This window comes from Mustelus asterias, chromosome 11, assembly GCF_964213995.1.
Source record: "Mustelus asterias chromosome 11, sMusAst1.hap1.1, whole genome shotgun sequence".
Taxonomy (NCBI): domain Eukaryota; kingdom Metazoa; phylum Chordata; class Chondrichthyes; order Carcharhiniformes; family Triakidae; genus Mustelus; species Mustelus asterias.
In genome coordinates, this window is record NC_135811.1 from 16058110 (window position 1) to 16084313 (window position 26204).

General features: G+C 39.8%; 1 protein-coding gene across 9 annotated transcripts in view; it reads left to right on the forward strand.

Annotated features, from left to right (window-relative positions):
- The window catches only part of add3a (adducin 3 (gamma) a), a 238662-nt gene that overhangs the window by 20211 nt on the left and 192247 nt on the right, over nucleotides 1–26204 (forward strand). For 4 of the 9 annotated variants that reach the window (XM_078223185.1, XM_078223179.1, XM_078223178.1 and 1 more), the window contains exon 2: nucleotides 20688–20806. The exons of 2 other annotated variants lie outside the window; for them this stretch is intronic. The gene's annotated coding sequence lies outside the window, so the exon portion shown is untranslated. The remainder of the gene's footprint in view (nucleotides 1–20687; nucleotides 20807–26204) is intronic. 3 more of the 9 variants (XM_078223180.1, XM_078223177.1, XM_078223184.1) reach the window with 1 other exon arrangement.

Genomic DNA, 26204 nt, shown 5'->3' on the forward strand with positions numbered 1-26204 from the left:
TTGTTGCTTTTAATTCAACCCTGCAATCTAGTCTAATTTATTCCAAACAAATATGCATAAACAGGAAATGATGGGTGCACTTCATTGTAACATTCAGTTTTGATGAATGTAGAATTTGGACAATTCACAGAAGCTTTACAACTTTCCTTTTTATTTAAAGTTTATTCGTGTCACAGGTAGGCTTACATTAACACTGCAATGAAGTTGCTGTGGAAATCCCCTAGTTACCATACTCTGGCGCCTGTTCGGGTACACAGTGGGAGAATTTAACATGGAAAATGCACCTAGCCAGCACGTCTTTCAGACTGTGGGAGGAAACTGAAGCACCCAGAGGAAAGACATGCAGACTCCACACAGTCACCAAAGCTGGGAATCGAACCCGGCTCCCTGGTGCTGTGAGGCAGCAGTGCTAACCGCTGTGCCATAGTGCCACCCTTATAATGGAGCAGATTGATCTTTTTGTCTCCTGTCAATGAAGGACAGTCTGTCACCTGCCTTTTAAGACACAAGACCACTGACCTTGCAATCCTAGAGCTGGACGTCCTCCAGAAGTACCTCCAGTTCAATATCAACTTGTAGCAATGATGGTTCATTTACCTCTGGCAGGCGTTTGTGGCTTCAAGCCCCGTGCTGGGACCTAGGTTGATACTTCAGTACAATACTGAAGGAAGGTTGCATTGTTGGCACTGGCTTTTCAACCAGATGTTAAACTGGAGTGCCTATTTGTCTGTTAATTCCAAGTCCGTTTTTTGGCAAAAGCTTTGTGAGACTTGTTTAAATGTTTACTCTGGGACCTTTTTTTTTAAACCTCGGACTGGGACCTCTTGAGGACATAAAATGCACATTTCTCCAAACTTTCAAGGCTGCCAAAAGGAAACATTACACCAGAGGATCAAAAGGATCCTTATCACTCAGCTGATGCCATTGGTCAGTGCTAACTGCACAATATCTAAACCTGAACTGTTCTGTACACTCACCAGTTAATGTTTTTTTTAAATGTTCAGTGTTTCTTAACTTGGGTTTTCTTAGTGCAGCTTAGTAAAGACGCTATCTGGACAGGGCTGGAAATAAATTCTATTCCAAGCCCTTTCTTTCATAATGTTGATGTCATCCCGATCAACAGGCATGGCTAAACTCACTTTGAGATGGAAAAGAGAACTGATCGCATATTAGGAGGTGCTGGGGAAAAGGCAATTTTTCTGCTGTCAAAACCAAGAGTGAAAGACTAGTAAAAGTAGAATCTACCAGATGTTAATTATTTTACACTGTGAATATACAAATTAAGAGTAGGCCACTTGGATCAGCAATCCTCCACTGTCACTCAAGGTTGTGGCTGATCTGATTGTAACCTCGACTCCACATTTCTGTCAAAACAGTCTTGTAATTGAAGTAGTGTAGTTCCAGGAAAATGGTAGACTTGCTAGAAAGTGACCACCACTCAAGATTGTTGGGAGAAGGAGTTGGATAAAGGTGTGTTAAACAGTGAACTTGGGGATTTTTAGCATTGGCACTCTCAAATCATTCTGGTATTACTGAGTCAGTGTGTGTTTTCAGATGTGAATGCCAACTTGCACATCTAAATTGATAAGGAATCATAGAATCCCTACAGTGCAGAAAGAGGCCACCCGGCCCATTGAGTCTGCATGGACTCTCCAAAAGAGCATCCTATCCAGGTCTATCCCTGCAACCCCACACATTTGCCATGGCTAATCAGCCTAACCTGTGCATCATTGAACTGTGGGAGGAAATCTATGCAAACACTGGGAGAATGTGCAAACTCCACACCGTTATCCAAGGCCAGAATTGAACCCTGATGCTGTGAGGCAACAGTGCTAACCACTGTCTTCATGTCACCCACACAAAAGGAGGAAGATGGTAGCATAATGGTACTGTCACTGGACTGGTAATTCAGCAGCCCAGGTTAATACTCTGGGCTCATAGGTTCAAATCCGACATGGCAGTTGGTGGAATTTAAATTCAATTAATAAAATCTGGAATTAAAAGCTAGTCTCAGTAATGGTGATCATGGGACTATACATACATACAATCATACAAACCCTACAGTGCAGAAAGAGGCCATTCGGCCCATCGAGTCTGCACCGACCACAATTCCACCCAGGCCCTACCCTATATGCCTACATATTTACCTGCTAATCCCTCTAACGTACACATCTCAGGACACTAAGGGGTAATTTTTTTTTAGCATAGCCAAATCTACCTAACCCGCACATCTTTGGACTGTGGGAGGAAACCGGAGCACCCGGAGAAAACCCACGCAGACACGAGGAGAATGTGCAAACTCCACACAGACAAAGCCGGGAATCGAACCCAGGTCCCTGGAGCTGTGAAGCAGCAGTGCTAACCACTGTGTTACCGTGCCGCCCTCAATTGATTGTCGTTAAAAGGACATTAGTCAACCAGTGTTTTTTTGAGAAGGAGACCTACCATCCTTTACATGCTATGTGTTTGCTCTTAAAATGCCCTCTGAAATGGCCCAGCAAGCTACTTCAACAGCAATTGAACACAGGCAATAAATGTTGGCCAGTGATACCCACATCCCATTAGAAAATTTAAAAAAAAGATAACTTCCTTTTGATGACACAGCTTTTTTTGTGTGACACTGAGAAGTTCTAGGAAAACTGAGTTAATTGAACAGCATGTAGAAATCTTAGTGGCTGGAGCACCTTTCTCACAAAAGGTGAATGTGATTGTTGGAAGCCAATTGCTACAGCCCCTGGATAACATCCAGATTTGGGCTGACAGTGGCAACAAATATTTATTTTGGGCTGCACAAATGTCATTTCCAACAACTGCTTCACTCTAACTTTGTGTGGCATCATGTCCACTGACCCCTAATTTGAGGATGGATCACTTCTGATCTGAAGCTTGCCTGGACCAGTCACGCCAATGCTAACGTAAAGCAAAGGCATGGCACTCTGAACTGTTCACTTTCTATCCCCTCAAAAATTGTCTACCATCTATAAAACTCAAGCTGGATTCATCAGTTATTATGGTTGCACCCATGCACTAGTCTAATTCACCCAGTACAAAGTAGGCCATTTGGTCACTTACTGTAACTGGTCACTCTTGTCCTGTCCACAATTGGTGCACTGGCTGCAGTCCCATTATTATCTATAGGATACACAGCAGCAAATTGCCAGGCTACCTTCATTACAATTTTCTTGTCCTCAGCCCTGTATAAATGAGAGAATCACTATCATGGGAATGGTGTCATCTTTAAACTTGTATTCTAAATTGGATATAGTAGAACTGATTCTTAACTTTCAGCATAACTGACATGGAGCTGACGGTGGATTCCATTTTGTGGACAAACTGTGTGGATGTCAATTCGATATTGTGCTGCAGATTTGAATTAGGGCTGCCATATTTGCATTCCTGCCCGAGTGACCAAGTTAAAATCACCCTTGCGACTTCTGCACGTGTTTCAATAAGTGGACTGAAAAAACACTTCTTGTGCATCACTTCTGGCTGCGGAACATGATTTCCTTAATCTTTGCTTCCAGTTTATACCCACAGCCAGCACCTTGCAGTTTCTCATTTTGAATCATGAACTTCTGAGAAGTTTTAAGCCTAGGTATTTAGCAGTATTGGGGAAGATGAATGGGTTTAAGTCTCCATTGGAGAAGTCCTAAGGTTTGGTAATGCTCAGAGATGGTTCTGAGCTTTGGTTATACAGAATGGGCGTTGATAACATTGGCATGGAGTTGAGTTTGGCAATGCTGCAGTGGAATTCTAGTAACTGAGAAATTGAGAATTAATAATGGAAGAAAATAATGAGGTTTAGTTTAGTCCAACTGGAGGAGGTTTGACTCATCATTCCCACCCCCCCCCCCCCCCCCCCCCCCCAATCCCTATAGTGCAGAAGGAGGCCATTCAACCCATTGGGTCTGCACCGACTCTACGAAAGCATATCTTACCAAGCTTCCCACCCGCCCTATCCCCAAAATCTTGTGCATTTACCATGGCCAATCCACCTAACCTGCACATCTTTGAACCTTATCCTCTGCCCTGATCTATAACCATTGAATTTAATATTGTTACTGGATGTGTATCTTTCCATGTGCCAGTAAATCTCAGTTATCCGGATGTAACAAATCTGAGTTTACTGCAAACATTTTCTCAGGTTAGTAATGTTGGTGACTTTGCTTAAGTCCATTCTCAACCGTTTATATGTCAGTTCTAGTCTGTGCTGTTAACTAGTTGTGACAACAACAGTTTGCATTTATCGCAGCTTTTAATATAATAAAGAAGGCACTGCACCTGAGCATTATCCCGCAAATTTTGATACCAAGCCACATTTATTGGCACAGGCAATCAAATGTAGCTGAGCGGTGAAGATATTGAAGGAAAGAATTGAAGAACTTGATCCTTCGGTAAAGACAAGTATTGACAATGACGCAGTGGTGAAAATTTGGAATGCACAAGCAGCTAGAATTGGAGGAGTGCAAAGATCATAGAAACATAGAAAATAGAAGCAGGAGTATGCCATTTGGCCCTTTGAGCCTGCTCCACCATTCATTTTGGTCATGGCTGATGATCAAATTCAATATCCTGATATTGCCTTCCCGCACCATATCCCTATCATGAGAGTTGTGGGGCTCACACATATGGGAGGGGATCTCTGGCCATGCCGGGATTTGAGAATAAGGATGAGAATTTAAAAATTGTGGTGTTGCTGAACCAGGTGTCATGTTAAGTTGGTGAGTGAAAGGACGATGGTGAACTTGACTGAATACAAGTTAGAATAGGAGCAGCAGACCTTTGGGTGCATTTCAAGTTTATGGAGGTTGCAAGTCTGACCTGGAGAGCATTGTAAACAATTTATTGTCCTATGAACTGGATATTGTGTTCTGAGCACTTGAACTCGCATGTGTTTTCCCAAGTAAAACTGCTGAACATCATGGTGCAATAATATGGCTGTAAATCAAAAGCTACTGTAATGTCACTAAATTTCCTTGTAATACATAAAAAATATAATGTTATCCTGGTGAGTAGATTTGGTACTTTTTTCTTTTTATATAGTCCTGGCTAGAACCTAATCGACTTCGTTCATTTCCCACCTTTCCCTAAACTATCTAATGGTCTTTATTGCAGTTAATCTTGAACTTGTGTCTCTTATGTGAGAGCTCAAGGACAGCAAATGTCATTTTATTTGTAACTCTTTCTTTCATTAAGGGCTGATCTGTAATGCTGCCAAGTAATCCCATTATATTTTGGTTCCGTTATAACAATAGTACTTGGTTATGGATCCAGGTTTATGGATTTCCTGGGGTCTTAAAAGTACTATACAAATGAGGGTTCACTCATCCATTCATAACTATTATATTCCAGGAAGCCTGTTAATCAAGAGTAAAACTGGTACACATTTTTTGAGGTTTTATTTGCAGAGCTATAGATTTCAAACATGCACCTCCTAATTCAACTACCACAGTTGTCTGTATCTGTGAGAACATAAGTGAATCCCCAGTTAATGCCCACTACTAACATACAATTAACAATGACCAATTTCCCTTTTTTAATGATGTTTCCAGTAGGTAAGAGATGTCGCTGATGTTCCATGTTCAGTGTTTCACCAGTGGACCTGAATAAAATTCTTGTCCATCCACGACCACAGCTTGGAGCGTGGACCCTGGGAAGCTTGTCATTTAATGGGTGTTCAAGAAGAGAAGGGCAATCCAGTTTGTGTCTCACCCCACTCTTTCCCACTACCCCTGCAGTTGTTTCTCTTTCAAGTAATTTATCCAAATCCTCTTTGAAGATTACTGCTAAGTCTGTATCCACTACGTTCTCCAGAAGTGCCTTCCAAACACTCTTCATGCAGAAAAGCTCTTCATCTCATTTCTGGTTATCGACGTATGACTATTGAAACAGTTTCTCTTTTATTATGGTAACATACCCCTCATAATTTTAAACATGTTGACTTTATCCAATCATATTATTTCCAAATGTCTAGTTATCACATCCTTTTATAATAGATTCTAATACTTTCCCTATTACTACTGACATTAAACCAACAGGTCTATAGTTCTGTTTTCTCTCTCCTTAAATAGTGGGGTTCCATCTACTTTCGAATCTACGGAACGTTTCTAGAATCTGTAGAATTTTGAAAGATAACTGCCAATGCATCCAGTATCTCTATAGCCACATCATTCAACACTCTTGAATGTAGCTCATCAGGTCCAAAGATTTATGAATCTTCAATCCAATTAATTTTTCTAATTACGACCTCTTTATTAGTACTAATTTCTTTCAGTTTTTCATTTTCACAAGCCCCTTGGTCCCTCGTATTTCTGGCAGATTTTCTGCATCTTCCTCCATAAAGACAGGCGCACTATTTAGTTTCTCTGCTATTTCTCTCTTCATTATAAATTCCCCTGTCTTCCCTGAATTAGACCTATATTTGTCCTTGGTAATCTTTTTGTTTTTACATATCTAAAGAAGCCTTTACAGCCTGCTTTTATTTTTCTTGCTGGCTTGTATTGATATTCTCTTTTTCTGTATCAGTTTCTTGATCCTCCATTGCTGGATTCTAAATTTCTGCCAACCTCAGATTTGTTACTTATTTCTGGCAATCTAATATGCCATTTCCTTTCATTTAATGCAGTATATAATTTTAGTTGACCACAGTTGATTCATCTTTTCCTGTTCGGCTTTTGTGTCTTTGAGGAATGTACATTTGTTGTAGACCACACAATACTACTTTAAATGCTAGCCATTGCCTGTCTACTGACAAATTGTTTTGTGTATTTTCCCAATCTACCATGGCAAACCTGCCATTCATATCTTCATAAATTTCTTTGTTTGTATTTTGAGACCCCAGTTTCAGATTGAACAATATCACTTTCAAACTTAATGTAAAATTCTATCTTATAATGGTTACTATTCCCTAAAGACACTCTTTTATAGCAAGATTATTCATTAGCCCTTTCTCATTACATAATGCTGAATCTAAAATAGCCTGATCCCTAGCTGGTCTTCAAAATACTACTGCAAAAACCCATCTTATACACACTCCAGGAATCCATCCACCACAGCATTATTGTTAATTAGCATTACCCAATCTGTATGTAAATTAAAGTCTCCCATGATTACTGTACGTTCCATGCAGCTCTAATTTCCTGATTAATTTTGTGCCCAATGTTACTCCTATAGTTCGGTGTCTATAAATAACTCCCATGTATCTTTGCTACCTCCTACTGTTTCTTCACTCCACTCAAATCTCATTCTATGTCTCGATCCTTCAATCTAAGATCCTCTCTTACTAATGTACTGATCTTGTACCTTATTAACGGTGCCACCCCATCTTTTTCCTTTTTGCCTATCCTTCCCAAATGCCTAATATCCTTAAATTCAGTTCCCAGTTTTGGCTTTTAACTCACTCGTGCTACTGCTGCATAGTAGCTGTGTAGAATGGGTCCCTTCACTTATTGCTCAAATTTTTTAGATATCGTTCTCTTCCATAGTAATCTGAGGTAAACTGAGCACTCTTCAGGACAAAGGTGGCAGCCTTAGGCCCATTCAGTTTGCGCAATATAGAGTGAGCAGTGATCTGATTGGGGTAGCCATTTATCCCACAGGATAGCTTTTGCCCCCTATTTTGTTTTGGCATCAAGCTTGTATGGTGAGCAAATGGCTTGGGCCCTATCTACAAGGTTGTCAGTAATGCCAGCCTTAAAGTGCATAGAATTTTAGGAATCCCAATGCATATATTGATTGATCAGTGAAGGTAGACAGTTGCAGAGAATCCATTGGCAGATTTCTCAGCTAGCAGCCAAGGAAAGGGAGTTTGTTTGACTGCTTCACTTCAAAAATGAATTTGAGTGCAGGATGGAGCTCATTTAAGATGTGTAAGGAAATTCTTAGCTGCAGCTACATGTTGAAATGTACAATCTACATATCGGAAATATGTAAAGGGTAGAAGGTTAGGAGTCATTCCATCAAAGGCGATTTTCTCATGGCAGCCGACAAAAATGTTAGCGAGAGCTGGGCATAGAGGGAAGCTCTAGGCAAAACCATGTTTTTGGACATACATAATGTCATTAAAATTGAATTCAGCTGCATGAGTTGCTGAGTTCTGTCCCACTCTGCTTATTTTTACCCACGTGGTTCAATTGCTTTTCGATTGTGTTCCTGCCCATCTTCACAGGGTGGGAGCAGGGTTGGAAATATTCTTTTCAGCATTTTTATACTCCAGTTAGACCACTCCTCACCTCTAAACTCAAGAGAATGCAAACCAAAGATATTGAACCTGGGTGAACTTCATCCAATGTCAGTATATTCATCCTGAGTTACAGTCTTTAAATTTGAGCACAGCACTGCAGATGATTTCTAATCAAAATTCTTTTCAATAAAACAATCCTGTTCTTCTTTACATTGCACTACTTTTTCATAACTGTGATTTGTAGTTCACGTGAGAAGCTTCAGTGAAGATCTAAGCAGTCGTCACACTCCTGTTATAGAACAAATAACAAAGAAAATGACAGCACAGGAACAGGCCCTTCGGCTCTCCAAGCCTGCACCAACCATGCTGCCTGACTGAACTAAAACCCCCTACCCTTCCGGGGACCATATCCCTCTCTTTCCATCCTATTCATGTATTTGTCAAGACGCCCCTTAAAAGTCACTAATGTATATATTGCTCAATAAAGAGAACAATAAATTGTAAACTGAAATCCGTAAAGGCTGTTCATATATCTGGGCCCACAACACCAGAAGAATTTTATATTTAATAACTTTATCTGGCATTTTGCAATGTAAAGTTAAGATATTCTGCAAAGCTTGCCTCTTTCGAATGAAATGTCTGGAGTACGATGGCTAATTATGTAAAAGCAATTTCACAGAAATAAACCTCAAGTCTCTGGCCCCTAAGAACCTTAACTTAATGTAGCAGGAGAAAATCAACATAACAGAAGCACTTTGAAGCCATGGGAGTCTCTCAGTCATCCTTCTCTCGGATCCCTACCTCAAAGTACAAAAACAGAGTTCTTCTGTGTACTAAAAGTTTACCGTGGAAATGACAGAAGTCAAAAAAACAAAGTTTAGCATCCAGGAAATTATTCCCTGAATTTCAAACCTTTTTTCATTAATCAGCCCAGCTTAACAGTGCATTAATTAATGTTTGCAGAGAGAATATATTCCTCCTTTTATGCTGTGAATTGAACCTGTTCAACCTCAGGGAGTTATAAAATTAGTCTTGAAATGGAGCCTTGCAAAATTTGTCAGATTAAAGCAAAGTAAATTTGTGAGCCATAATCAACCTACTGCTGCTCTTGCAGTTTTTGCATTAAATAAAATTTAGTCCATATAGTTAATATATGCTCATTTGTATTTGTCACAGCTTTGTTGTATGCAGTTATCAGATTTTAAAGTTTATTTTATTAGTGTCACAAGTAGGCTGATATTAACACTGCAATGAAGTTACTGTGAAAATCCCATAGTTACTACACTCCAGTGCCTGTTCAGGTACACTGAGGGAGAATTTAGCATGGCCAATGCACCTAACCAGTATGTGTTTCGGGCTATGGGAGGAAACGGGAGTACTCGGAGGAAACCCAAGCAGACACGGGGCGAAAGTGCAGACTCCACACCGACAGTGACCCAAGCCGGGAATCAAACCCCTGTCCCTGGCGCCGTGAGGCTACAGTGCCACCGTGTCGCCACAAGGTTATGATACGTATTAATATTGATCTCTAGTTAAAAGACATCCCAAATACACAAACACTTGTTAGAGCTGAGTAAAGGATGTTTCGTTTGAAAATGTATTTTGAATATAACCAGTTGCTATTAATACTAATGGTCAAAATGTTAAAAATCAAGTACAGGTGTTATTATCCAGAGTGTCTCATGTTATACTCCTGATAACCAGTTGGTGAAGGAAGAAAACCAGGGTCCATCTTTATTTATTCATAGAATGAATCATTGCAGATCTGTACCTCCTAATTTGATTCTCAACTGACTCAGTGTCTCTTTATATGTTCTCAAGTAATTAGTCATTCGATGACTTCCCTCTATCTACATGACCTTAATTAATAAAACCAGCTTTGTTATTTTAATTGCATTAGTGACAAATGTCAATATATGTTGCAAAGTAACACTGGATTTTTATGCGGTCAGTTAATTTAAAGTGAGAACTCTGCATGTCAGTGAATGGACTAAGCATTTTTTAAAATATTTTTTCTTCAGTATAGTCTTGGAGTTTGATAGCTTCTGTGTCAAACTTGGCACTCATCAAATTCCCAGGACCATCTCTGACCCAGTTACCATAGCAAACTGCCCCCATATCCAAGCAAACAGTATTACCATCTTCAAGAACGTAACTTAGACAGTAACTTTAGCTATCAAATGCCAAATATATTGCCAATAGGCATTAGTTGGCCTCCCACTGCAGATTTACATTTATAGTGGGTGCCTCACCAACTGTTACACGAGAATAGTGTTTCTCTTAAAGAGGCATTTATTTATCATATTACCAGCACCATTTAATATTATAAGGAAACTAACTAAAGTCCACTAAAACTAAATGAATTCTTAATTTAGGAAAGATCATCAACTGGATGTGCAGTATTTTTCCTGTGATAAAAATGGTGTTCATGAGGGAAACTGACATTTATAATTGGCATTACCCAAAATTTTGAGAAGCAAGTGCTCCATATTTAATCTATTCCACCATTCAAAATTTGCAAAATACTAACGCAACGGTTAGATTACATGGATTCAGTAATCTTTCAGGAAATTGTAGTTTTTTAAAATTTAAAACTTGTGTTAGCTATACTGTAGTGTCGTACTGCCTTTGGAAAGGATTCCTTTGGATTTGTTTCTCTCTGGTTTCCTCTCCTTGCATACATTTCTAAAGGAATGTTTTCATACTGGGTTTGATAAAATAGGTGGCAGCGGTTCCCTGTTAGCTCAGCCAAATGGGCATTCCTCATGGATTGGATAGAGTGGTTGCATATAATTGAAATACGTAATGGTCATATGAGATGAACCTGATCGTATGCTTACCTAAAATCAGTTTAACGTAGATTTGTGGCACAGAAGACTTTGGGAATGAGAAATTTGCTACTTTTCCTACAACTTCAGGCATGTTATTGACAGCAGAATGTAGGTTCGACAAGAGAATTTGTACATATTTTTAATAGTGGGAGATTAGTATGACCTCATATGCAGTGATATATGGTAAGTTATATGCCTCATGCAGAATGAAATGTTGTCAAAAAGTGCTGCTGCAGGTCGTTATATTCTGTCAGCAAGTGAGCCCGGTTCCTGCCACCAAGATTGTGCAATTGTGCAACCTTATTAGTTAATAGTGCACTTGTGTAAGCTTATTAATTAATAGATTTGATATTTTTTTCTGACTGGAGGGCTTTCAAAGAAACTGCCAAATCATTTGCATACCATATTGAGCAATTTACAGGTACAGTAAAGATTTGTTTTTACAGTCAGATGTAGAAATTTAAGTGTAGAATTGCAACATTTGTGTTTGCTTATGAAACCTGCACCTATACCATTGTCACTTCCAGACTTGAGTATTTCAGTTGTACCCTTTCCAGACTTGGGTATTTCAGTAGTACCTTATCTCTCGCTTTGAACCTGCTGTCAGCCACAGCTGATCCAAAACTCCGTTGCCTATATTCTGCCCTATACCAGACCCTGTCTTTGTGGAAATAAAAGCAAAATACTGTGCATGCTGGAATCTGAAACGAGCGGAGAATGCTGGAAAAACTCAGCAGCTCTGGCAGCATCTGTTGGGAGAAAATAAACGAGTTAACATTTCAAGCTCTTTTGACTCTTCAGAGCTGAAGAGAGGAAGAAAACGCTGTATCCGCTGCTCCCAATGTGGTCGTCTCTACATTGGAGCAACTAAACACAGACTGACTGTTTTGAGAAACACCAATTGCTCAGCCTGCCAGTATGACCCTAACCTCCCTATTGCTTGCCATAGGAACTCCGCATTTTGCTCTCATGCTCACATGTCTTGCCTTAGCCTGCTGCAGTGTTCCAGTGAAGCTCGATGCGGACTGGAAGAGCAGCACCTCATTTTCTGATTAGGCACATAACAGAGTTGCAGACTCAATATTGAGTTGAACACCTTGTGACCTTTTTCATCCATCTTAAAGATATATCGCAACCATTTTTTTGCCCGAAATGCAACCCCCCCCCCCTCCAATGCCACCAATTCAGAGGTGAGAATAGCCAAGACAAAAAGGTCTGAAATCTTTTTTGTGGCAAGGAATTGTGTAAGTGTGGCACTTTTAATTATCAGCGATGAAATGCACGTGCTCTAGGCCAGCTCAAAGGGTGTGTATTTGTCTTCAAGTGGATAGAAACATAATTTTTCTTTTATTTACCTTCTATTACAATCAAGACTGTGTATAAAATCACCGAAGTGACCCCGCCATTTTAGCATTCAATGAATAATGCATCATAGTTCCCAATGCTAGGAAATCTGCGGCAAGAAACTCGCCTCTTGACACCCAAAGCTTGCGACCATTTACAAAGCATAACCCAGGAGTGTGATGGAATACTTTCCACTTGCCTTGATGACTGCACCTCCAAAAACACAAGAAACTTGACACCATCCAGGACAAAGCAGTCTGCTTGATTGGCACCACATTCACCACCTTAAAACAAACACTTCCTCCACCATCAACACAGTGGCAGCAATGTGCACCATCTACTAGATTGTCTGCAGCTGCTCACCGAGACTCCTTTGACAACACCTTCCAAACCTATGACTGATGAAGCAGAAATGTTGGAACACCACTTGCAAATTTCTCTCTAAGCCACACACCATTCAGACTTGGGACTATATTACAGGTCTTTCACTGGAACAAAATCCTGGAACTCCCTTCCTAACAGCACTGTGCGTACACCACACCACATAGGAATGGGCAATAAATGCTAGCCTAGTCAGCGACACCCACATCCCATGATACATGAAACAATGCAGGATGAAGTCCATACTAACAGAACATGTCCGGACTAGATTATGGACATAAATGAAACAAAGGAGTAAGGCAGTGCTTTGCAAATTATTTTCCATTGTCATCCCCATTTTAACTCTCTGCCACCTCCTCGAAGGTAATTGGTGGTAAAAGAGGGAGGAGCTGGGAGAGCTTCCCTGGACCAGGAGAAGGGTGGAAAAAAATCAAAAGGGCGGAATTCTGTGATCCAAAAGTCAGAATTCCACCAAAAGGAAAATTTCTCACCTCTGCCAATTAATTATCATCCATGTGTTTAAATATCATTGTTGGCTTGCATCTCTAGCCATATAATTCCCTGAGCTTTCCATTCTTACTCATGTCTATTGTGCATTATCCACTCTCCTTTGCAATACCATTAGAGGTTCTGACTTCAGCTGCCTAGACTCTTTGTTTTGAACTTGTCAAAGAGATTTGAAAACATTTAAAGAATGCGCATGGCTTCGTAGTACTCACCATCTTTACTCCCAGAGAAGGCCTGCTTGGGTGAGATTTCAGAAATCTCAATTATGGCTGATCAGAAGAGGGGAACTTCAACCTGGGTTGATGTTCCTCATGATGTGGAGATGCCGGCGTTGGACTGGGGTAAACACAGTAAGAAGTTTAACAACACCAGGTTAAAGTCCAACAGGTTTATTTGGTAGCAAAAGCCACACAAGCTTTCGAGGCTCTGAGCCCCTTCTTCAGGTGAGTGGGAATTCTGTTCACAAACAGAACTTATAAGACACAGACTCAATTTACATGAATAATGGTTGGAATGCGAATACTTACAACTAATCCAGTCTTTAAGAAACAAAACAATGGGAGTGGAGAGAGCATCAAGACAGGCTAAAAAGATGTGTATTGTCTCCAGACAAGACAGCCAGTGAAACTCTGCAGGTCCACGCAACTGTGGGAGTTACAAATAGAATTTATGTCACACTATTTGTAACTCCCACAGTTGCGTGGACCTGCAGAGTTTCACTGGCTGTCTTGTCTGGAGACAATACACATCTTTTTAGCCTGTCTTGATGCTCTCTCCACTCCCATTGTTTTGTTTCTTAAAGACTGGATTAGTTGTAAGTATTCGCATTCCAACCATTATTCATGTAAATTGAGTCTGTGTCTTATAAGTTCTGTTTGTGAACAGAATTCCCACTCACCTGAAGAAGGGGCTCAGAGCCTCGAAAGCTTGTGTGGCTTTTGCTACCAAATAAACCTGTTGGACTTTAACCTGGTGTTGTTAAACTTCTTATGATGTTCCTCCTCAGTCTGCTCGCCTGTGCTGCAATATGCACACGGATGCAATCAACTTTGCCTGTGATGCTACTTTTGACCTGTTGACAAATGGATACTTTGGAAAGCTTTGAAAGAGAATTTCTGCAATATGTTGAACTCTACTCTTGCAGGAGTGAGGGGAAAAAAAGAGAACAAATGTGGGAGATTTCAATCCTGATTTTAAAACCTTGTTATTAAAAATTAAATGGTGGTAGTCTTTGATCTATTAAGTAATTATTAAGCATGACTGGAGAATTAAATTAACTGGTTTTCAAATTAGAATTATCTTTTTTGAGTATGAATGAAAACTATTGTCTTCATTATTATTAAAAATACTCAAATTGGGACCCAAATGATAAACAGTATCAGATTTGTTGCCTTTAATTTAGAAGGGTATGTTGATCCAAAAATCTAGGCACATTTTGGAGCATGTCTTCTTGTACATAATTCTGCAAGTTACTGTGGTTGTTGTGGACAGTCATTACACCTATCTGCTTTCCTATTAAACTCATATGGAGTTAGAAGTTGCTTGCTGCTCTTGACTCAACTGAAAATCGTACCCTTCTCATAGGAAAATGCTCATGCCTGTTGACTCCACAATGCTCTCTGGCTGTGACAAACAATTTTCTTTTTTAGTCAGGTAACGTTTATGTCTTGAGTCCATTAATATGCGAACAATATGAAATAGATGTATTTGATACATTTTTGTATTGGGATGTTTTCTAAAAACAATCATAAAAATCGAAACAGATGTAGAACACTGCCATATGCATGAAGAGTCAACCCTCAAGAATCAAAGCAGCAGTTTGTGCAAAATTACATGATGTCTGGCAATGTGAAAGCAATGGAGTTGGCTAATCTTCCTGGTTGTAGATAAAAGCCGTTGACTCATGAAGTATTGTGCACACTTAAACAAGGGACAAGTTGGAATCAGCTGTGTTTTTCTCTTCCTTTTCTAATTCCATGTAATTGTTAAGTAGATAGCTGACGTTTTCTAAAGAATGATCACTTGGGTGATTCACCTAAACAGAAGCCAGTGTTCATGACACAGAGGTGGGATGGAAACCTCCGTATACAACGTAACCTCAATTGTTCTTTTTGAAAAGAATTTTATCAGAAAAGGGAAAATCAGTGCATCTTGTGGTGTGCTTTCTTGCCCTTTTGAAATTTGGTATGTTAGCTACGACTCTCACCAAGCTTTACAGATGCACCATAGAAAGCATTCTTTCTGGGGTTGTATCACAGCTTGGTATGGCATCTGCTCTGCCCAAGACCGCAAGGAACTACAAAAGGTCGTGAATGTAGCCCAATCCATCACGCAAACCAGTCTCCCATCCATTGACTCTGTCTACACTTCCCGCTGCCTTGGCAAAGCAGCCAGGATAAGGACCCCACGCACCCCGGACATTCTCTCTTCCACCATCTTCCTTCAGGTAAAAGGTACAAAAGTCTGAGGTCAGGTACCAACCGACTCAAGAACAGCTTCTTCCCTGCTGCTGTCAGACTTTTGAATGGACTTGCCTTGCATTAAGTTGATCTTTCTCTACACCCTAGCTATGACTGTAACACTACACTCTGCACTCTCTCGTTTCCTTCTCTATGAATGGTATGTTTTGTCTGTATAGCGTGCAAGAAACAATACTTTTCACTATGTTAATACATGTGACAATAATAAATCAAATCAAATTTCTTCTATTGCCCTGTTACTGTTGACAAGCTCAGTTTACACTGAAGCAACTGATTTGCAAATGCAACTCCCTAGTGCATTTGTCTGCAACTCCAGCCACTGAAAGTGATCAGAAATGCTCAGTGTGAGTGCAAAGCTACAGCCTTGATGGCTAAACATGACACCGATGATTAAATGTCATCAATTTTGTTTTGCCTATGAAAAGATTTAATAAGTCTTGGAGAAATTATAAAACGTGTTATAGAAATGAAACCTTTTGTAAAGACAGTGTACACACTCTTCCAATGATGGGAGGTGCTGACTGAGAAGCTAGCTCTTTAAACTTCCTCCTGTGTCATGCTTGCTAATATCTTATCAATGACATTAAGGTTTGTTAATGTCGGGAAGTAGATGAGGGTATTTGAACACGTAAACAGGGGATAGCTGGGACATTGGGTGAGGAGTGTTAACACTGGGCAAAGTCAGTTAGTAAACTCAGCAAGGAGAGGTTCTGAGTTTTAGTTTTGACTTTGCTAACAGGCTTCAATCTATTAAACATTGTTTGAGTGGTTTGTGTTGTACTCGAACACGTTTTGTTCAGTTGAACAGAGACATTTAAATAGCTGTGCACTCAACAATTTTAAAGCCCACTGTTTGGTAATGCTAACCTCAGGAAAAACCCAGTAGGAATATTAGAAGTGAGCTCGCATTGCTTTTAGTGCTTGTCTTTAGATGGGGATCTGAATGACATGGTGTACAATTTTGGCTATGTTCAATGCTTTGGCCTTGTGTGAAAATTTTAAGTAGATTGTGCAGCTGTTAGTTGAGTTCCAGTCAGAGTAACAGAGGGTAGTGCTACTGGAGATATTTTAATTCATGGGATGTGAGCATAGCTGGCAAGGCCAACATTTGTTGCTCATCCCTAATTGCCCTTGAAAAGGGGGTAATGAGACGTTGTCTCTAATCACTGTGATGTATGTGGTGTAGGTAGACTCTGCTGTTAGCAAGGGAGTTCCAGGTTTTGATTCAGTGACTATGGATGGGCAACAAAATGCTGGCACATCCATGAAAGAATAAAGAAAAAAAAAGTATTGGTCACCCATTCTAACATCTTATGTGGTCCAATATCAAATTTTGTTTGAAAGTTACTCTGGTGCGGTCCCTTGGAATGTTGTACTTAAAAACTCTAGGTGGAATTTTATGGGCCCAACTTAGCTTCTCATCTGCCTCCATTGGTTGTTGTTGAAGACTACCTGTAATCCTAGCAGTGGCCACTGCTCCCCTTGGTGCTGCTAGAAATAGAAAGCTGCTAGACATCTGACTGGAGATTCCATATGCCGGACTTCCTCCCAGTTGGGCAGAAGTCTGGCCTGGAGCTAATTAACTACCTGACAGCCATAAAATTGGCTTTCGTGACTTGGTCAAGTAGAGGTAGATTTTGCCTCTAGCTTTTAAGCCAGTGGTGGGGCCACCACTTCTTATGGAAAGTTTGATCCAATTGTAAATTACATCAGAGTAACTCTCTAAAGTAACTCTAGTAACTAACAGGAGAAACTCTCAAGTTGCAATCAGCAAGAAAAAAAAGTAATAGAAGCATAATGGAATTACGGTAGCACAGTGGTTAGCACTGCTGCTTCACAGCTCCAGGGACCTGGGTTCGAATCCCGGCTCGGGTCGCTGTCTGTGTGGAGTTTGCACCTTCTCCCTGTGTCTGCGTGGGTTTCCTCCGGGTGCTCCGGTTTCCTCCCACAGTCCAAAGATGTGCAGGCTAGGTTGATTGGCCATTCTAAATTGCCCCTTAGTGTCCCGGGATGCATAGGTTAGAGGGGTTAGTGGGTAGATGTGTGGATAGGGCCTGGGTGGGATTATGGTTGGTGCAGACTCGATAGGCCGAATGGCCTCTTTCTGCACTGTAGGATTCTATGAATAATGGAATTAAACACCGACAAATCGCCAGAACCTGATGGTTTGCATTTCAGGGTTTTAAAAGAAGCAAGTGAAGAAATGCAGATGATTTTGCTATAATCTTTCAAAGTGTTCTTGATTCAATAATTGCCCCTTTAGTTCAGAAATTGCAAATCTAACTCCATTGTTTAAAAGGCGAAAAAGGGGGGGAAAAATTAGAAATGATCAATTTGTTTGTTTAATGTAAATTGAGGAGATTTTTGGAATTGATGACTAAAAATAAAATGACCTCAGTTGATTTTTTTGAGGCAATAACTGAAGGACTAGGCTGCAGGAAAGTCTTACTGAAGTACTTGATACAGATTTTAAGAAGGCATTCCATAAGGTTCCATGTAACAAACTGTTAGCTAAAATTAAAATTTATTGAATTGAAGGAAATTATTAACCTAGCTCAGAGATTGATTGGGTGATATACAAGTTGAGAGTCAGAATGAATGGCTATTACTTGTATTGGAAGAAAGTGACTAATGGCTGTATAAGAATTTGTGCTGGGATGTCCAACTATTTATTAATGGCTTGGATAATAGAAATTGAAAGCCAGTTTGCAGATGACCCAAAGATAGATGGCACATTAAGTAATAAATGGGAGCACAAAATTGCAAATTAATGTTGATAGATAAAGTGCGTGTGCAAATCTAGGGTAGATGGATTTCAACATTGGGAAGTGTGAGGTCATCCATTGTGGACCTAAAAGATAGATGTGTTTTTTTTTTAATGATCATGATTTAGGAACATTTGAAGTTCTGTCTTCATGCACACTGATCAATAAAATTTGGTGATCTGCTACCAAAAAATTCAAAAGGACTCCTGGAATGTATTGAGGATGCGGGGCTATATTGGACTCAAGTTTTGTTGCAGCTATACTAAGCCCGAGTTGCAACTCATCTGGAGTATTGTGGCCAATTTTGGACACTGTGCCTTAGGGTATATTGGGACATAACTTCCTGGCTCATCATCAGATTTGGGGGGTACCCCAAAGATGCACAGGGGAAATCCCCTCAGAAGATCCCAGGTAAGAGTCTCCCAGCAATTGAACATAAGCGCCAGCTTCCCCTGGATTATTGTGCTGGGCTGCGAATTACCAGACAAAGCTATTTAAATCACTAACTTCAGATGATTCTGCTAGTATTACACTAATAGTCGAGTTAACACTAAGAGTTGGAAGAAGTAAAAGTACTTCTAACTTCAGCGTAACTATTTTAAAGACCCAGTCCCGCTCAGGATACCCCTTTCCCTTTGCCTTTTTCAATGGCCCCTTTAACTGCCATAAAGCAGGTGAGTTTAATGTCGTATAATGGGGACATGTCCTCCTTCTCTGTGCTCCATTTACACCTCTCTGCTGCAGCCCTGGAGCTGATTCACTGTTCCTGCCTCACCTGGCCTGACTGAGGAAAATCAGGCAAGATGGGGGCTTTGGAATTCCAACCAAGTTGCTACGGAGTGATAATCCACCAGTTATTGTCATTCCGAGCAAGATATGGGCTATTAGCCTCATAAAGAAGGGATGCAGTGTAGATTCACAAGGATGCTACCGTGACTTAGGTTATGAGAAGTGTTTACGTAAAATAGATTTATTTCCCCTGAAATACAGAAAGGTTAAGAGGCGATTTTATTGAGGTTTTTGGATTTTGAAAGGAATTTATAGGGCAGATAGAGAAGAACCTTTTCTGTTGGAGGGATCTTGAGGGCAAATGCACATTAAAATCAGAGTGAGCTCAGCCATTCAGGACAGAAGTTGGGAATTACTTTTTACACAGTGGTAGAATTGTGGAACACACTCCCACAAAAGCAGCAGTTTTTTGCTCAGTTTATTAATTCTGAAGCAATTGAGGGTTATGGAGTTTGGATACAGATCAGTTCTGTTCTCATTGAATCAGGGAAGAGCTTCAGGATTGAATGCCTATGTTCTGAAGACTGCAAATACTGGAAATTTGAAACAAGGACAGACCATTATAAAACTGCACAGTCGTTCAATGGAAAATAACCCTTTCATAATCAAAATCGATGTGTTAAAACCCTATACTGCAGTTAACAAAACACACAATGAACAGTTTAAGGTAATACCTCAAAAAAATACTTGTACAATGATAACATTTGAAGCTAAAGTAAATCCCATTGATTCTAGTGTTTGGATGGCCCAGAGAATTGATGATGACATTTTACTAATGAGTAACTGCTTTTATTTTATTGTAGTTTTCTGCACCTTTCTTCTAAAATGACCCCAAGCTCCTTCAATGGCTTAGCACAAAATGGGACATTGCACTAAAGGTATACAGAATAAGAAGGCCCCAAATTAGATGTTTTTCTGCAGTGATAATCTCTTCTGAGGCAGTGATTGGGATCTAAAATTTGCTAGTCCCTTTCTCCCACACGACGGGTTAGTTGTTTGCTGACTGTGGAAAATGCCTATTGAGTGATGGAGTATTTGGCTTGGCACTTTACAATGCCTATTGTCGAGCCACATATGTAAATGAAAGTTAGCTTTTAAAGAAAAAGTGTTAAAGAATTAAAACTGGAAAATAGATATGAGACAGAAGATGGATTGAGAGGAAGTGAAGAATTTCAAATTCATTTTCATTAAAATTGTATGGAATAGTATACAAGCATGAGCCTTGTCCTCAAGAGAAGGGAGTGGGTTGAAACCGTTTCTCAAGTATCTTCCATAATTTGTGCATTTGAACATTCAAACTATTTACAATTTTTTCTCTTTCATTTAGGCCAATGGTTTTGAATCTCATGCTTTGTTCCATATAGTTTAGTGTTACTTTGATTGAATTTAATTTTCTTTTGAACTGAAGGTGAACTATTTCCATAGGGAACGTGGAGTTAAAGACCTGTCTGTATCAGAGCTCATACATCTGAAGCAAAGGCTCAACATCAGAAACAAGCACACCTGTGAGGTTGCACAGTGCACACAGTAAGTTCAACTGCTGATCAATCATTAATTCATTATGTCTCATTTATGTACCAAAACTGATCTTTTTCCAGAAATATACATAACAGTAATTTAGGTGAGGATTCTACTGTAGCTCTATGTATGACTTTACTTCACTGTCAAACTCCTTGTGAGTTCCTATGAACCTGGTTTTCCAACAAATATAATTCAGGACGGAATTTGTTTTGTTGTATGTGAATTATAGTCATTGAAATGCATCAAATGTGACTTGAATGCTCTTAAAAATTTGATATGTTCTATGTCATTTTCCATCCATCATGTGGATTAAAATATTGTTAATATCAGTAGACAAATATTTGGGTTGTGTGGACTGTTAGTGACTACTCATTATCAGTTGTTCATCCTTTTCTGTTTTATTTTCATCTCACAGCTTCCAAATCATGATAAATTTAGCATTCTGTCTTTCCATCAGATAAAACTTTTCATCCATGATTTGAGACATCAGCTGAACATCTTGATTCTTGTAATCCTTAGAAAACCATCCAGCATTCCTTCTTTATAGTTGCCTGTAGCCGTAGTTCATTGAACAAAAAAGATCCAATGTAATTTTTTATTTATACTGTGGATTCATTCATTGTAGATATTCAGCCTAAGCTTTGTTAGATCAGCATCACTGCTACATATGTAGAAAAAAAATCATACAGCTGAAATGCTAAAATTAATAAAAAGACAGAGTTAAAGATATTATTGTCTGAATGCAGACAGCATTTACAACAGAGTAGATGAATTGATGGCACAAATGGCAATAAACGGATATGATTTAATTGCCATTACGGAGACATGGCTACAGGGTGATCAATGGTGGGAATTGAGTGTTTTCTTTTGGTAAGGAGGATGTGGGTGTAACTGACCAGCATTCATTACCCATCCCTAATTGCCATTTTAAGAGTTAACATATTGCTGTGGATCTGGAATCACGTAGACTAGACCAGCTAAGGGTGGCAGATTTTCTTCCCTAAAAAAACATCCGTGAACCAGATGGGTTTTTTTACAATAATGGTGGGATTAGAACCTGGTGCTCAGGGCATTACCCCGTGTCTCTGGGTTACTAGTTCAGTGACAGTACCATTTTGCCATTGCTTCTTGTTAATGTTCAAAGTTAGTCAACATTTAAGAAGGACAGGCAAGAAGGGAAAGGAGGTGGTGTAGGGCTGTTACTAAAGATGAAACCAGTACATTAGTGAGAGAGGATCTTCGATTGGAAAATCAAGGCGTAGAATCAGTTTGGGTGAAACTAAGAAACGGGAAACAGCAGCAAACATTGGTAGCAGTAATGTAGTGAATGGTATAATTTGAGAAATTAGAGGTGAATGTAACGAGGATAACACAGTCATCATGAAAGAATTCAATATAGAGAAACTGGGTTTAACTGATCAGCACAATGTTCCTAAAAGGATATGGAGGCCTTGTAGAAGATACAAAGAACATTTACAAGGATGATATGCTTCCAAAGATGGCCACCAAGGGTCAGGTGACCTTTTGTAATATCCATACAGATAGAGGATTAATTTGTGTCTAAACATGCTCCTGAAAGTTCTTAAAGTATAAATGATTGTGGGTAAAGTGCTGTCCCTTGAATGAACAGAGCTAGACAAAACCATCTATGGAATTCACACCTTCAAATGTTGCCAGTGGTCTTCCAGATCCACTATCTCCTTGATATTTAACAAAAGAAACATGCAGAAACCAATTAATCATCAGTAGGTGTGAATAACTCATCCATTTTTACATTGTGTAACAATGGCTTCCAAACCATTCCAGATGTACATTGATATGGTGATCAAAATTGTCTCCAGGTAACAAGTCTTCTACTCCAAGCACCAGGGAGAAACCAGTTTGCCTAGAAACCATTGGGACAAGAAGGACCATTCATCCAGCCAGGAGCATAGAACCCTGTCTAACAATTAGTCATTAGTGGTGGGAGGGGTCACTAATTCATTGTCACCTGCAGAAATTCTCCACTACAGGAACTTGGTCATAACCCTGTCTGGAAATCCACAGAATTCCAACTAACATCCATCTCCAAAGAACCACAAGGGAGAACCCATCCAGGCTTGCACCATGCATATCTTAAAGTGCACAATTTGAACTTGATTTGCTTCTTGCATTCTGTTGCCAATCTAGCTGCGTGCTTCATTTTCTAGAATCCATGTGTGCATGAGGGAGTAAATGTTTTTTCAATGTGTTTACATTTCAGGCTGCTGTGTGAATAAAAGTTATCTTTTCTTAGTTAAACTTACCCAAAAGCCTGCTTTAGATCTAGTATTAAAACTCACAACACACAAACCACTCCTTCTAAACATCTTGGTGCAAGAGGTGAAGGGAAAGGGGAAAAGTTATCCCATCATCTCTGTCCTCATTCGTAAAGCACATAAGTGGCGAATAACATTCAAGCCACACATCAACCAATTCTGAATATTATCCAGGTCTTGTGTGTGGGTTCAATCTGCATCAGTATCTCTGAAGGGTTGTGTGCAATCATTAGCAAACCTCCTCATTTCTGAACCCATGCTGGAGGGGAAGTTATTGATGAAGCAGTTGAAGATTATTAGGCCCAGGATAGAATCCTGAGGAATTCTTGTAGTGATGTCCTGGGGCTGACAAGATTGGCCTCCAACAACCATGTGTGCTAAACTTCCTTTTGTGCTGTGTGTGACTCCCAACCAGCAGAGAGTTTCCTCCCTAAATCTCATTGACCAGATTTGCTAAGGCTCCTTGATATCATACTTTGTTGAATGTGGTTTACACCAGCATCATCTCACAATAACCATGACTTTGCTGCCACCTGTTTTGACCAGCAGTAAGGTAGAAAGGCCTTCAGGAATTTATTTGATTGAGGCATAGAATTGGTGTGATTTTTCACCATGTTATTTTCTCTAGTTTAAGTCAGAATTTTGTTGTCTTTTTTTCTCTCCATTTTTTTCTGCAGTCACAAATTCTAGTTGTGTAGCATGAGAAGTTTCATGGGTGCTGGTACCAAAAGTGCACCAAGCACTCAGCTGTTTTTTGGCCCAGATATATTTTGGTTAATCATTCAAGGAATGCATCATAGTAGTGCCTGATTCTGATTCATATTTGCTTGCAGTAGAGATTATCAAAATACTGTTTGGGAGCAGGAACCTTGACTCCCATTCTCCCTCAAGTTGTTACTATGAAGTGACAATGAGACTGAGAGATCCTATGTATGCTTAGCCCTGTTTGCTTCAATCTATGCAAAGACTTCATTTTAAGATATTTCTGCCTATGCAACTAACTCTGCTAAGCTTAACAATTGACTGCCAACTTGACTACATGTAGAATCAGAAGGCTAAAGGTTAGCTAAAAGTTGACTGCATTCCTGAAGGGTACACAATGCAGGCAAACAAGTTTTTCATAACAGCAGCTGCAAGGATTGTTTTTCTAAGACTGAGACAGACTGCGAAAAACATTTCCAATAATGAGATAACAGTTGAAATATAGTTTGGATTTTAGTGTGTGTTTGTTCAGTTTGTTTTCGAGATCCGTTCAGTGCATTCATGTTCGGTACAGGGGCTGGCAGTAGAAGCCAGTCCCCAAGTTCGCTTTTTCTTTTCGCTTTTGTCATGTTAATTTTTTAAAGTTCTGTTCAATAAAAGAAAACCATTTTAAAACTCGTATCAGTGCTGTCCCCTTGTCTATTCAAATTAATGAATGGACCCAACAGAGACCACATAGAACAACTCTACCACTGGTCTAGCGGCGATCAGCCAGCAGAACCTGAATCATAACTTTTATTTTTAATAATTCCTTAAAGAACACATTCACATTTCTGCTTAAAAGTTACATTAAAACTGAACGCATTTTTATTACTGTGCTTGACACTGCATTCTCTTCCAGGAGAGCAGCACTGGTAGCCTACCTTTGTTTTTGCAATTGGACTGGTAAACTGGGTTCACTTTTGTGAGGACACCAAGTGGAAGTGTATTGAACTGATTTCCTCAAGTTTACATTATGGAACTTGCTTGTTGCAATAGAACACTCTTTCACCTACACTTGGATCTGTGATGCTATCACTTCCTGGACACTCACCAAGTCTGCATGATAGTGTACAGTTGATAGAGTGGAGACTTAAAAAAAAAGCCAGAAATGCTCCGCAGGTTTCACAGCATCTGTGGAGTGATAAACTGAGTTAATATTTCAGGTCGATGATCTATATCTCACTTCAGGGCTTGAGCATATAAGTCAAGGTTGACTCTTCATTACCATACTGAGGGAGTGCTGCAATGTCCAATGTGGAGTTTTGCTTGTAGGATGCAGAACTAAGGCCCATCTTCGTACTCAAGTGGCCATAGAAAGTGCCTAAAAAGTTTTAGGAAAGGCCTTGAAGGTTTTCTAAGAGGAGTCTGGAGTTCTCTTGCTCCTCAGGTCAAATCCTCAACAAAAACTAGTAAATGAAAAGGACGTGCATACATGATAACAAATGGTCCACATTCCTAGTCTGCAGATCCTGAATCAGCCTCATCAGCTATCTTTGGACTCTTGGGAAGATAATCATCCTTGCTGGCAAGGCATAGCCAATAATAATATAGTTGGACCATGTTAGAGCACTTGAAAAGTATTTAATGCTTCAGTGAGTGAAATTTTCAATCTTTAGAGTAAGCCTTTAAGTTGCCCTGCTTAACGCTGTTTTGTTTTAATGTCACTTAGTTGTTAGAGCCTGTTTTTCTGATTTGCGTCAACCATTTTGACTTTACATCATCTACACTCTGGCCATGTCCCCCGCATGCACTGTGCTTTGGTCCAGTTGGTGCTGTATCCTGATGTTAGAGCTGCCAACACTGTCACCAGCGGCTGTAACTCTGAGGAGATGCCAAGGCCTGAGATCTGGGAGCAGGAGCACAGACATGGATGAAAAGCTGCTGATTGGCTGGTGAAGTGTGAGTACGTCAGAACCTCTGGTTGTTTAGCCATTGCCCTGGGTGGGGGTGACACAGTGGGAAAGGAAACAAAAAGTTGAACTGAGTTTCAGGGATGCTGTGGGTGAGACACAACTGCTACCTGGGGCTTGTTTGAGTGATTTAATGTTATCTTATTCAAATTTGTACAGTATTTCAGTTATATTCAATGATTTATTCAGCAAGTTATTCCAGCTAGGAATGCATTGTGCTGCATATGTACTGTTCAGCATTTCAACTTGCACATTGTTTTCCATACAAGAGATATCTGAAGGAATCTAGCCCAGACTTTAGCATTGATTCCTATGGGAACCCATGGTTCATTAGAGGTGTGATTTTCAAAAACAACTACTTTCAAGTGGGGACTTACTGTAATATTTTAGACACCACCTAATTCAATTTCCCCACACTTCTTGCCTCACTTTTCGATGTTTATGATTCTAGAG